The sequence below is a fragment of the Megalops cyprinoides genome, chromosome 23, assembly GCF_013368585.1.
Source record: "Megalops cyprinoides isolate fMegCyp1 chromosome 23, fMegCyp1.pri, whole genome shotgun sequence".
In the NCBI taxonomy this organism is placed as follows: Eukaryota; Metazoa; Chordata; class Actinopteri; order Elopiformes; family Megalopidae; genus Megalops; species Megalops cyprinoides.
The window spans coordinates 3850734-3864661 of record NC_050605.1 but is presented as its reverse complement, the minus strand read 5'-3'; positions in this window follow the sequence as shown (position 1 = coordinate 3864661).

Here is a 13928-nt window from a genome sequence, read left to right as displayed (position 1 = left end):
CTTAGTGATAAAGGTTATTTTGAAATGCCTTTAGTATGTGTTCATATGCCTTGCATATATGGAGCCTATTTACTTTAATGCCTTGCATTCTCTTCATGGGTTCACTGTATAGCTAGATATTTTAATCATCCGTTATGTGTCATTCATATTAGTGCCTCCTTTTTCCAATTTGATTTCCCTCGCAACGCTCTACCTTAATGACTGTGAATCATGATTTGGTATGTGCACTGTGCTCATATACTTTATTTGTATTCATATCATTCTGTAGTATTGTTTTTTAAAGCAGTGTCTGTGGAGATGAGAAACCAATGTTAACAGCAGCACTACTACCCCTGGATATTTTAAATCATTGAATAAAATGATCTATTTTGGCTAGAATATATCCTGAGTCATTGTTTCTTCCCCCATGCCCCCCTAGCATATGAAAAGTGGTGACAGTGTTATAACTGCATGCCTTCATAGTAACTTTAGGGTTTGCTACATTGGTAGATAGCATTCATGGTCATTAATTTCCACAAGTTGAAGCATGACTTTAAAGAAATTCACAAAAAGCTGAATCTACCACTTTCCACTGTAGTGTTTTATGTAATCAGACATGTGGAGGTAGCATTGTGTTTGGAATGGTATAGTCTTCAGTGCATATTGCATTTTACTTATATGTCTATCTACGTACACGCTTGCAATCTCAGCACTATGGCACTGACACTTGTTCATACTGTACATGGTTAATGCTGCCTTGTTTGTGCAACTTTTCATGCCATTTATTAGATGCACTGTGTGAGAGCATCTGTCAATGACAATAATGTAATGCAATGTGTCCATTATGAAGAAATCGAAGGCTACTGGTACCAAGGCAACCCTTCCATGAAGAGGATGCATGTCTGTTTTGCCATCATTTACAGAGAGACAATTGATGCCGCAGGCAACCATAAATCCAAAGGCAGCAGTCGGAGACCTCCCTAACGAAACTGACATCTTCAGGTTACAAAGTGTCAAAATGAACCATTCAAAGTTACATACATGAATGCTGCATTCATGGCTGGGATGCCTCTCCTACATGAACCACAAAAAAAGAGCAACTTGCATTTGACAAACTCCATTTGACAAAACCCGTTGACACTAACAAAGTGAAAATGGACCTTTTCAGACATGCCCATTAGCTTTATGTTTGGTAAGCCCTTTGGATTGTGAAACAACCTATGCCCACAGTGTGATATGGTAGGGTGGTAATTATGTTTTGAGTTTGTTTTGCAACTACAGCCCTTGGAGCCCTTGTCAAGGTAGAGGGACTTATGAACTCTAACATCTACCAGGATGTTTTGGCAAGAAACCTGGTTCTCTCTGCCAAGAAGCTCAAATTTGGCTGAAAATAGACTTGCCAACATGACCATTATCCAAAGTATTCACTGACATCTACAATGAAGTGATTAACCAAGCATAAAACAAATGTTCCTAACCAAACATCTAAACCTCCACACCTTGATCCAATCAACCTTTGTGGTCCAAACTCAAGAAAGCAGGCCAGTAACAAAAATCTAAAGATCTTAAGGCAATTCTGCCAGGGAGAATGGTCAAAAAGTCCACTGAGAAGTGTCAGACCCTAATGGAACACTACAGGAAGTGTGTTGACACTGTAATCCACGCCAGAAGAGGATTTACAAAATACTAATTACAGGGATGTGAATAAATGTTACCCTTGTGTGAGCTGGAAAAAAAAAAATCCATTATTTGTGAACAAAACCACTTTGCTCTCTGCAGCACTGTTAGGATTAAAGTATCATTTAAAAATATAAATAAGCAGGACAAGTAATCTAAAATGTGCATTTTTTCATTTTATAGCATATTTTGTTAGCGCTGTTCAGTCAGGGGTATGAATAAATATGTATGGCACTGTATCAAAATGTATCGTCACTGAGTCGCTTTTTCCAAAGGTTTCCTTCTGTGAGTTGATTAATCTTTGATCTTGAGTTGATCTTTCTGTGAGTCTGTTCATATCGGGATGACCGATGAAATAACAGAGGTGGGGTTCCCCCCAATTTCTTTCTCAATGACCTTTTTCGCGTGACTCACGTGTGATCAGATAAGAAAGGGTGTTTCCCTGGCTCTGCTTTTGGCACCTCTGTCCATTTTCAGATGGACGAATGGGAATGTCTCCATGCAAATGAGTCATTATTGATGTTTTCCCATAGAAAAAACTGCAGTATTTCAAAAACAACTCAAACAGAATAAGTAGCTTAAGAAATAGTGCCCCCCCCACCCAGACACTCACACACAGACACACACACACACACACACACTCCCAAAACATTTGTTTTGCACTCCAACATTTTGTGAATATTGACACCACATTTTGAAATGGGTTGATACTAAACGCTGGATGATGTGAGGGTAGCCTTTGAAATAGGCTTAAGGTTAAGCAGCTTTACCAAGTGAATAACACCTATACCACATAAGATGTCCTGAACACTATTACAAAACATTTAATGTCCAGCACAAAACCATCACCACGGTAATGTTACTTATTTAAGTCTTACCTTATGGATGTTTTACTTAATCATTCAAAGTAAAACCTAATCGATTTGTCTCAAACCGAAATAATAAGTAAGTACTGTTTTGAACAAAACAGCCTATGTATAGAAGGTCCTATACATGAGGTTACAATTTCAAGGATATATCAAACCGTAAGAACCAAGAACCCACCAGAAACTTCGTGTCCACGTTAGTATAAGTGTTTCCTCATCCGCGGGCGTTTTCGCGGAGTTCCTTGTGTTTAAATGAAAGATTTGATGAAATTCAAGCAAACTTTTATCATTTTTATCTAATTAAAGACTGAACACGTCACATCTGACATTACGGTTTCAACTAAGAATTCTATTCTTCTAGAAAAACTCAATCTGTTAGCCTGGTCGCATTTTATTAGAAGGACACATTAATACACATGTGCTAACATTAGTGATTGCGTGTTTGAATTAAAAGATGATTGTTCGTACCTCCAGTTCCGAGACGAAGGTCAGAGTTCAGTCAGTACTTGTCCTTAAATTTGATTTACAAATAAATGTAAGTGGTACTTTTCTCGATTAAAAAAACACACACAATTTACTCAGTTAATTTGTATAATCCCTGAACTCGAGGTTGTTAGTGAAGAATAGATATATCGCTTTCATGTAATGAAATGTAAGGGCGAAAATTGACAAAATACAGCCCAAAGTTCCTTATGCCAAAAAGTACATTATCAAATGAACTAGTGTATATATATATATATATATATATATATATATATATATATATATATATATATATATATATTCATTTGAGAGGGACCGTACAGACACACCAAACCACAGTCTAGTCTACACTAAATTTCAATTTACAACGATTTATGATTTAATATGTTTTTCCTGTAACAAGATAGGCTACCATTTTTTCGACAAGATGTACCTGTAATGAATGCACCGCGAATTTTGACTCCATTTTGAGCTTGTGTGAAAGATTGTGACTAGGAGCTATTTACTTCATTAGAAATTGTTGTAATATTACTATGCATTTTGATTTTTGTTAAATATGCATGAACTGGAGAGTGACTTATAATTGGCGTTTGGTCTGCGTTGAATCGAGGAAAACTGCTCTCGGCAACTCGGCGCTAATGACTTGATATTTCTACCGGCCTGCAGTGACACCTGGAGAAAAAGCCGATCTGTTCTGACTTCAGAGGCTTGAGGTGAGATCTGTCAGCGCGGAGTTCTGCTGTGACCGGGAACGGCTAGCGCTGTGCCTCGCTCTGTCCCCGGGACTTGCTTTCGTAAACATTTCCTCTTTAGCCTCCTCCAATCTTTCTCCCTCTCTCTGTTCAAATAGTCAATTTCTTATTCCGTAGCTGTGCAATCGAAAAGCCCGGAGAAACGCCAGTTTGTGCGTTGTTTTTGAGAGCTTCTCAACATGAAAGGTAAAAACACATGGTAGTTTTGTTTAATTTTTTTTTTTGCTGTTTTGCAGTTTTTGTGAAAGAGCCCTTGCGTCACTATTCTGCTCTGAGGCGAGAAACAATGTAGCAATGAAGCGTGTTCTTTAAGGGGCAAAGACAATAACAGTACCTCTTCAGAACAACGTATGTGGCAACACCTGGGTTTGGCGGCGAGACGTGACGCGCCTGCAGCAACCGTTGTGCTGTAAGGTAAACTGCGCGCCGATCGCGTAGGCCTACTTGTCGATGTCTCCGTTGATTCGCCTTTTGTGACGCGCATGAGTCATGAGCGATGCAGAGCGCATAGTGGGCTGGATCCACTGCCAAGGCCAGGGTCAGTGATGCCCAGCTCAACTGAGCCTCGACAAATTTCACAACTATTCCAGTTGTTTGTTTCACTTCTACTCTAGGATTCAATGTTTCAAGAATATGGTCTATTTAAGCTTTAAAGAGAGTACCGCCAGCCCTGTCCGTTTCACAGAAAAACCTGATCCACCCAACGGAAGTGTAGTTCATACAGCTACCTTAACAGCTATCTCGTAAGCAAGGCAGACAAGATATGCAATGAAGGAACATGATTATGGTGAAAAATCTTCAGCTAGTTTAAAGTCATTAGAAGCCAGAGCATTAATTTCCTGGCATTGCCTTGGCGTGTTGTTCCTGGACTATTTTATAGTTTGGTTTTATTGGGCTCTTTTTAATACTAAAATAAATTGTGTTTGGGGTGACGGTTTTACATTCATCCCATGATTAGATTCTGCATTTAATTGCCTTAATATCTCAGTATCAGTGCTTCTCCATCCAGACGTGTGGGACATGACTGGAAGGGCAACCCCATTGGGCTGGGGTTTCATTTAGAACACATAAAGATTTTAAAGAGAGTTAAGTCATTTCCTGAGAACCATAAAGGGATGAATAAACCCAGGGAAAGTATCTGGTTGGACATAATGAGGATTCATCTTGGGGGTTCATTTGCTGTCCTTGTGCCTGTTAGCCCCCACTTTCCACTGCTAGCTCCATTTGGATACATTTTCTTAACAGCAAGAACAAGAGGCAGCCATTTTCTGTGAGAAGAACCTCAGATGGCCTTTAAACAAACCACCCTCTTTCTTTTAAGTTATTAACTACAGTAGACCTGCACTGTCCTGGGGGACAGGGGGGTCCAGGGATGTGACAATAGGAGACGCGGCAGGCTACGAAGGACAGACCGCTCTCTCTTCCCCGGCCCGCCATCCCTGTCACCCGAGCTCCCCCCCGCCGCCCCCTTATCGGCTGGACAGAATGGAAGGGGGGGACACAATGACGCAGTTGTGCGGGCGGACAAAGACGCGACGTGGGACGGTCGAGGGAAAGTGTATGTGGCGGGGGGTGGGGGGGTGGAGGGGGGTGGGGAAATGCGATCCCTCCCGCTCCCGGCCTCGGCCGTCCGTCTCTTGGAGCAGGGAACAGTCGGGAAGCTGTGCAGCTCGCCGGGAGAGGAGCCTCTTCCCAACAATTACCTTCAATTAAGGGTGCGCTGCTGTGTGTGGGGTGAAAGCGGAGCACCATTAGAGGTCCTCGCCGGGCCTGGAGCGCGGCCAGACCCCATGTAAGCCGCCCTGCGGGAACCCCCCGGGCGCTGCTTGCTCCGCCCGGGCTTGGGTTACACGGTGGACCGAAAAGCAGGGGCAGCTGTGACACTCCGGCTACTTAAATTCAGCTCCCTTCTTCTCCTCCTCCCTGCTTTCTTTCCTGGGTCCATTCTCTTCCAGGTTGGGGGTTGGGGGCGGGGGCGTGAGGGAGGACAAGGGGGCAGAACTCGTTTACCGCCCATAGAGCTTGCTAAGCGAAAACTTGTCTGTAGATATGAACAGCGGCTGTGGGTGGAGTCCGGGACAGGGGGAAGGGGCGTGTTAGTGCGCAAGGTTGCTGGTGGGAGGCTGATGACTTCGGTTTTGCGGTCGATGAGTATGACAGAATAACAGGTACCTTTAAATCAATCTACTTTATTAGTAAACAATCAAGACGAGTTTACATGTGTGTATATATTTTTATAGTTGAGCTTGGATTTCCCCCAAGAAGGCCGGTTACAGGGACCACCTAGTGTGGCAGCTGATCGTCTTCCAGGTGACATCATCCATGAGCCTTTGTGCTGCTGCTGGCACGATCCGACTATCACGTGCAATCTGTTCCATCGAACTGGGGGGGTAGCTATCGCGACGTGGCAGGCCTCTTATTTGTTTTGAATTGCATCCGAGATCTTTCTTTCCATGAACTTTTCCTTTTATTAAAGGAAAAACAAATAAACAAAAAAAGACTGAGTGTATGTCTCCAGCACTGAACTGTGAAACTGTTTCAAGGTTGTAGATGTAATAGCAATGGTATGAGATTTGTTGATGATCAAGAGGATATTTCTGCCAATCAGATTAAAAGGTAAAAATATCATGATTGCAGCAATGCCAGGTGTTCAGTTCTAAAAAGGGCAGATTTCAGTGTTGTGTGGTCTTGCCATTGAATTATTGCTAAGACGTGAAGGAAAACTCCAGTTAAAGGGAACCGAGTATTAACAAAGTCTGTTGTACTCAGGCGGCAGTGTGGGGTAGTGGTACGGAGCAGTGATCATAACCTAAAGCCTTCTGGTTCAGTTCCCAGGTTGACCACTGCTGTTGTAACCTTGGGCAAGGCACCTCACTTGAATTGCCTCTGTAAATGTCCAACTGTATAAATGAGTATCATGTAAAAATGGTAAACTATGTAATTTGATCTGCTAAACAAATGTAAAATGTTATATGCAGATGATTAGGTTAGCTTTTGTTCCTCATTGGGTGATTGTATATGTGTATGTATCTTGTTGAACCTGCCCCCATGCTCAAACCTTTCCCAACTTACCCTGATCTGCTGTGTCAGTTCTCTGGCAGATGAGCAGGTCAAAGCCTTCAGAGACAGAAACAGAATGTGGCTGTGTCTTTTTTATACTCACCACCCTGATTATATTCATCTTATATGGCTCCTCCTCCATATCCGAGCCGGCTGGAAGACTGTGGGTGTCCACGCGGGCAGCAGTGTCTCTTTAGAAGACAGCGGCGACCCAATGGGTCGTCTTCTCTGGCCGTTGACCTTTGACCTCTGATACACATGGAAGTCCAAGGACGAACATGTCGCCTCAATACTTGGAGGCCTCGCCAGAAGCGCCGGCTCTGCATGCAAAGAGGTCCATATAATCTATTACACACATAACAGCACATACTGTAGCTATGCCAGTTTGACAGCGCTCCATTAGAAGATCCTAAAGCTATGCAAATTGGGTCGTTATGGATAAACCACTCAAATGTTTTTATTTTTTTTGGTTTGTTTGTGTTTTTTTCTCCTTTCTCTGGGTTAAGATGAGTGGACACAATTAAGAGCGGCGGCCGTTGAGTGTTTCTCCATTACAGTGGAGCGGGGTGCCGAAATGGAGGGCCGCGCGGCGGCGGCTATCCTCTCAGGAAATTCCTGCGGGGCTCCGCTGGCGGGATCCAAATCTCGGCACCGAGGCGGCGGTTTGTGCAGCTCCCTTTCAACGGCGGCCAGGGCTCTCTCTCCTCTCCCTGCCGGGTCCCCTCTGCCACCTGGCACCTCGTCCCAGCCTGCTGCGCCGCACTGCCATCCCTCCCCTCCCGCTGCTCTATGTGTGTGTGTGTGTGTGTGTGTGTGTGTGTGTGAGACTGTGTGCGCCTGTGTACTTGTCTGTCTGTGTGCCTGTTTGTGTGACTGTATTTGGGTGTGCATGAGCCTGTTGGTGTGCCAATTTGTGTGTTTGTGCCTGTGTATTTGTGTGTGTGTGTATGTGTGCATGAGCCTGTCTGCCCACCAATTTGTGTTTGTGCTTGTGCCTGTGTATTTGTATATGTGTGTGTTCTTGTATGCATGCCTGTGTGTTTTTACGTGTGTGTGTGTCCGTGAATGTGCTTGTATGCATGTACTAGCATACAGTGTGCGTGGATCTCTGCAAGGGCAAGTTTATATGTGTGTGTGAGTGTAAGTGAGTGCAGGTTTGTGATTTTGTGTGCTTGAGTTGCTCTGTGACTCAAGTGCTTTTTATTGCCTTTTCAGAGGTTTGACACGTGGTTCTCTACCACCACAGCACTGTTTGCCTTTCAAAACGTTCAGGGCGTTTGGGGCCAGTACCACTTCATCACTCCAAATTCACACCTACATTCATTCAATTTCTCCAGCAATTACACATGCAGTCTCAATCTGCGGCCCTCAAATTCCACTGCAGCTCCTATAGCTAATTTTGAGTTATATTTATTCTCCGTACAGCGAGAACAAAGCTCGCAGTAAAATAGAGAGAGAGAGAGAGAGAGAGAGGGCAGTAAAATAGAGAGAGAGAGAGAGGTATTGACAGATGGCTGTATCAGTCTGCTTTCTGCCTTTATAATAATGACAAATGGTCTTTCCCCCTCATGCCCCAACCAGTTTTATCCATTGAGTCTGCTAGCATGAATGCGCTAATGAATTATCTTCCTGTCAGGAGAACGGACATTTATTTTGACATTTGCTGAAAGAAGTTTGGCCGCGTGTCTGTTGTCGCAAACTGGCTGTAAACAGACGTCGGTTATTAAACGTACCATAATATTTGCTGTTTCAACAGCGTCACACCCGCGCAATGCATCACTTTCTCTGTTTCCACGGACGCCGTTGCAAATGAACGCGTCGCGCTGCGGGTCAGGCGCAGTTTATTTTGCGCGTCGGGCGTTTTTTGGAGAACGTCAGATTCTGCTTCGGGGCAGTGATTTACAGCTGTTTACCCAAATCGAGCGGAATAGTTCGGCATATTGAGTACCGCGAGCACCGGGGGGTGTCCCGAATCCGACACTGCATTCGTTGCAGAACCAAAAACAAAATGACAGTCAATTAATAACGACGCGCCGGCCGCGTATTCAAATCTGCACATCTTCTTCTGGGAAAGCGAAAAACGCCGTCTAGACGCAGACCATAAATCAAGCATATTATCATTATTAGTATGAATCAGACAAACTGTATTTCCACGTGGTGGCTTTTCAAAGCACCTGCATTTCGGCTGTGATGCTACAAATTGATTTCTGGTGACGTTTCATGCCTGCGTGTGCCTAAGTGTAGCGGAGCTGAAGTGATTAGCTCGTGTGAGTCCTGCGTAAAGCCTTAGGTAGCGGGTAGCAGGTAGCCGAGTGGTTGCAGCGGCTACGTCACTCCCTCTGAGACCTGGTTAAGTAGCGTTGTCGCCGACAGGCTAACGGCAATTTGCCTTTAGCTCAACTGGCAACGACGCTGGCTTTAAGGGGTTGGCAGCGAGCAGTAAGAACCTCGGTTCGAAACTCGCTCACTCGCCAACCCACGTAACATCACATTAAAAAAAAAACACAACGCAAGATACCACCCGTTACATTGGTGCCGTGACCCGGTGCTCCGCTACATAAAGTATTAGCATTAGCTTCAGAATTAGCGTGTGTGTAAAGAATTACAAATGCGACTCAATTTATTGTAGAAAAACACTTTAACTGGAATTGAAATGCGCGTAGTATGGATTGTTGAGTGTAGTTTTCTTAATGTAATGCTTTGGCCCTACATGATTATCATCGTAAAGCTCGTTCACTTATCCCTTCTGTCGTCCGTAGTTATTTCATGCCCTCTGAAACAATGAGCTGTAAAAGTCATGCAGCCATTTTGTCGAATAAACTCTGCGGCGAGAAGATGTGTGTTGCCGGCTAAGTCAGGTTGGATTTGACGTTTTAGATAAAAGGCCTTTGATGTTAGTGCCATTTTCCAATGACAGTGCCATTGTGATTGTGCACTGCATAGGCCTACTGGACGGGTGAGCTTTTCAGTGAACACTTACTGGAACGGATGAGGAAAAAAATCTGTATTTTGAAGCCGACAGAAAACAGTGGTCCGTTAAAAGATGTACGACAGCCCGGAGGGTTCTTAGGAATGGCTGGAACAGTAAACATTCCAGTCGTTTAACTCTGCCATTACCCAGGCATCTCTGACCCAGGACCTGCTAACGCAGCCCAAATCCTTGCAACATTCACACTTAACAGATTGTTTAAACTGACCCAGAGTCAGCGCTACACCTCGCCCGACTCCGCAGTCAGGAAAAGGTCCGTCTGCGTGTCCGTTCGTCTAGCACAGCGCCTGTTGTTCTTGCCGTTCTGACGGAACGCACACACAAGCGGTCAAGGCGGGTTATTGGAGTATCCAACAGCACGTCGTGCTCATAGAGCCCAGCGCGACTCAAGCGCGGCTCGCTAAAGTGAACGTACAGCACAGGGCGGTCATTTTGCACATTGAGCCTGGCCAATACCTGTGTCAGGAAAATGTGGCGGGTGGTTTTCTGCCTGAATTCCACAGAGGATGCGTTTAGGGTCAGATGTTGGGCGGGGTGGGCAGAGAATACCAGATCTGAGCTGAATACATCCCAGAACCCCTTGTTCCCCCGAAGTTATTCATTCCGGGGCTGTTTTTGTTACTCCCCGAACCAACCCGTGGCCATGCTCTACAACCTCTGCGAAGGTACAGCCAGGCAATTGTAAAACGCAAAACCGTTAAAAAGAAAAAGGAAAACAAACCGTTTTTGTTTTCTAGCTCGGGGGTTGCTGGCTCTCGTCCAGTCGGATCTCGAGACGCAGCGGGTTTTACAGTCTGCAATTAGTGGGTGGAGTGAGGCTTTTGATGCAGCCTCGCATCTCCATAACGCTGTTACACACCTGTCTGATCACTGGATCACAACAACTGCAACAACAGCTCCAGCTTCCCGTCTGAGAAGCCATCAGATTATTTAATTGCCGGTTTGTTGACCGTCGTTTTAAAAATGTTTGGCGCTGATAGCGAGGCGATATCTGACGGCGTAATCCGCGATAAACTCAGAAGAGAGGATCCCCCTCGCTCGCAATCCACTTAAGAGAGACGACGGCGACGGCTCTTTGTTTTTGAGAGTGTGTTTGCACGCGCCGCTAGGAGACGATAAGATTTGTGTTTTTGTAATTAGAAGTTGGAGGAACACACTTATTCTGTTTTTCAATTAAATGATACAGCGTTCTGCGGAGCTAGCGCTAATCAGTTTGTAATTAATACCTTGTTTTTTTTCGCTTCTCCTGAAAAACACACACACATTTGAAGCTCTCAGGGTAAACTGTTGTTATTCTGTCAACAGTACAGAATCGGACACTGGATACCAGTGTGGCTATTATATTTTCTTATCCGGTTATCTTATCAAACAGTTTAAATGTCATTTTTCGATGCAGTTTTTTCTTCACACAGTGTGTACACTATACTAGTTTTGCTGTGTTTTCTTTCTTGTTCTGCAGCACTGTGTACACCACAAGCTTTGCCAGAGCAGGGTTACACTTTGGAGTCAATAGACAGTAGTTACACAAACGCTCTGAATTCAGAGGTAACTCTGCTTTGAGCATGTGAACGCACCTTGTTTTGTAACTTGCACAGTGGCAGAAAGGGTTAGCTCTCTGAAGTCTCTTCTTACTGGATGACATGTGCTGTGGGCTTGTGTCTGAGGTTGCCAGGTTTTCAGGCTCAGGTCTTTTAATTGTTTTTTATTCCTTTTTAGGGGGATTGTTACATCTTGGCACAGCCATAAGCAAGTGGGGATTTCTTGTCTCCTGGTGCGAGAGCCTAAATTCAGTATGAGAATCAGGCATTACCTTCATTGGATGTTCTGGGCCAAGAAGAGCTGTTTTTAAAATTTTGGTCTTCAAAAAATCCTTTTCAAGAGGGTGCGCATTGTGAAGAAAGACACCCTTTCCATGCTAACATGTGCACACACACACACACAGCAACAGATCATTACAGTGGCAATCCTCACTCTGCATACCTCGCTGTTTTTATTCCTCTCAAGATGACTGCCTAGGATGTATTTAGGTGGTGATACCTGTGTACTAGTGCTAATTAAAATAGATTTGCACTAAATACAGTGAAGGCATTAATTAAAGGATCACATTAATCACTCGGCTGGCCCGCGGAGCAGGGTGGAGAGAGCCGGCAGGCCCTCCTATTCTCCCCCCGTGCGACGGTGCTGGTGATTTACGACCACTAGGAACCTCCTGCACCCTGCCAGGTGCTGCTCCGTCACACAGGGTGGGGAGGTGTGTTTTCGTCAGGCCCGGGATCAGTTAGGTGGCTCTAAAGAGAGAGCGAGGAGGTGCATTTGACAGGTCCAGAATCAGTTAGGCAAGGCCTGGCCTGACACTCCCTTAACACCCTGAGGGGACAAAGTGATGAGCGGGCGCAGGTAATGCACTCGCATGCACAGACAAATGCGTGCATGTGCACAAACGTATGGTCACATGGGCACAAACTTGCACAATGTGCACTCACTCACACAAACACACACACACACACTAACACATATACACTCACTCACACACACATATACACTCACTCTCACACACACACAAACATCAGTAGGCAGAAATGCAGAGAGAGTGCCTTTTAGGTAATGCACACACCCTGTTCCTTGGGCCTTGAGACAGACCATCTGTGTTATTGTTTAGACTTTGAAATGTCTTTTACTGACTGTTCAGTTTTTTTAATGGATCACATAGTATTGGACACGTATTATGCACATAGATGCATTCTAAAAGTAAATGCGTATAACGCGGTTTTTATACATACTTTCTAAATTATGATGCATTTTAAATCTGTGACTATAAAACCATTCCCCCCTTTCCGTTTTTACTACGAAATAGAGCATTCTTTTGACAGTTCGGAAGCATTTTTTTTCAGGAAGTGCGACACTTTCCCTGCAGAATAGTTATGAACAGAATAGTTTGATTTAGTATCAAAACAATTAATGCATTGCTCTATTCTTGCACTGTTGTTTTTGTGAATATTGGAGCCTAATATCCTCCATTATCAGGGCATGAATTGAAAAATACGGTTGTATGATATTCTTATCCTCTGTATATCACAGACCTAAGATATTTGTCCTAGTTTTATAAGTCTGAAGAAAAGAAACGAAAAATACCTTAAAACCCGTTCGATAAACACAGGTTGGTGTGTTCCCTGGCGGCTAGTTTTCGGGGGAGAGAGGTTTTTATCAAGGTGCTGAGTTCGAGGACTGAGAAAGGAGGGCACGAGGAAAAACCCGTCAATCAGCGGAGCTAATTCACTTTTATCTGGAGCTTTCAATCACCTCTTAAACGGCAGGACGCTATTTCCATGTCCATTCCCACACGGTCCCCCTCGTTCTGCGGGTAATTATCGCCCAACGCCCCGGCTTCCATTCATCTCCAAATTGCTTGTGAGAGTTGAGGATGCGCAATTTGTAGAGGATCTAAGAAAAATAACGGGGCTTGCGAGATCTTCAGGGCCCGGTCGAGTTTCCCTAATCGCTCCGCTCGGCCAAGACCGCTTTGATTGCGGCGTTAAATGATTTTCTGGGCTCGGACCCAGTGGCATTGGATGTTCCCAAGAACTGCTTGATCTTTTGTCTGCGGCGGCGAAAAAAAGTGAAAAAGAAAAAGTTAAGATACCTTACTTTTAAAATTAATGTGATTTGCAGATTTCACACGCATTTACCATGCCAGCTTTGTAAGCGCCTGTTCACAATGTACATAATGAAATACAGGCTCGACACGTCTATAGTCAGAGGTCTGAAAATAATCTCTAATGTTTTAAAATATATACATTTATATATGTGCTCTGTATCTTAGGTTAATATGGTATGTAATATCCATTAGTTATACAGTGGTTGACATACTTGTACAATGTTGGCAATATAATATCTAGTTTTTCACATTATGAGAACAAGTATAAAGTTATTTGTCTGCATTGATTGCACTTGATTATAGGCAATTGTTTACGCAACTATCCAGGCAACTATTTCTATTCACCGTGAGGAGTGCTGCACCTGACAAGCGTTATATGCGCGTAACAGAGGACGCGCGCATTCTCTTTGCTGAGAATGTGAAGGGTTTGCTCTTTACCTTATACTTAAGAACACCGTTGAAGTAAA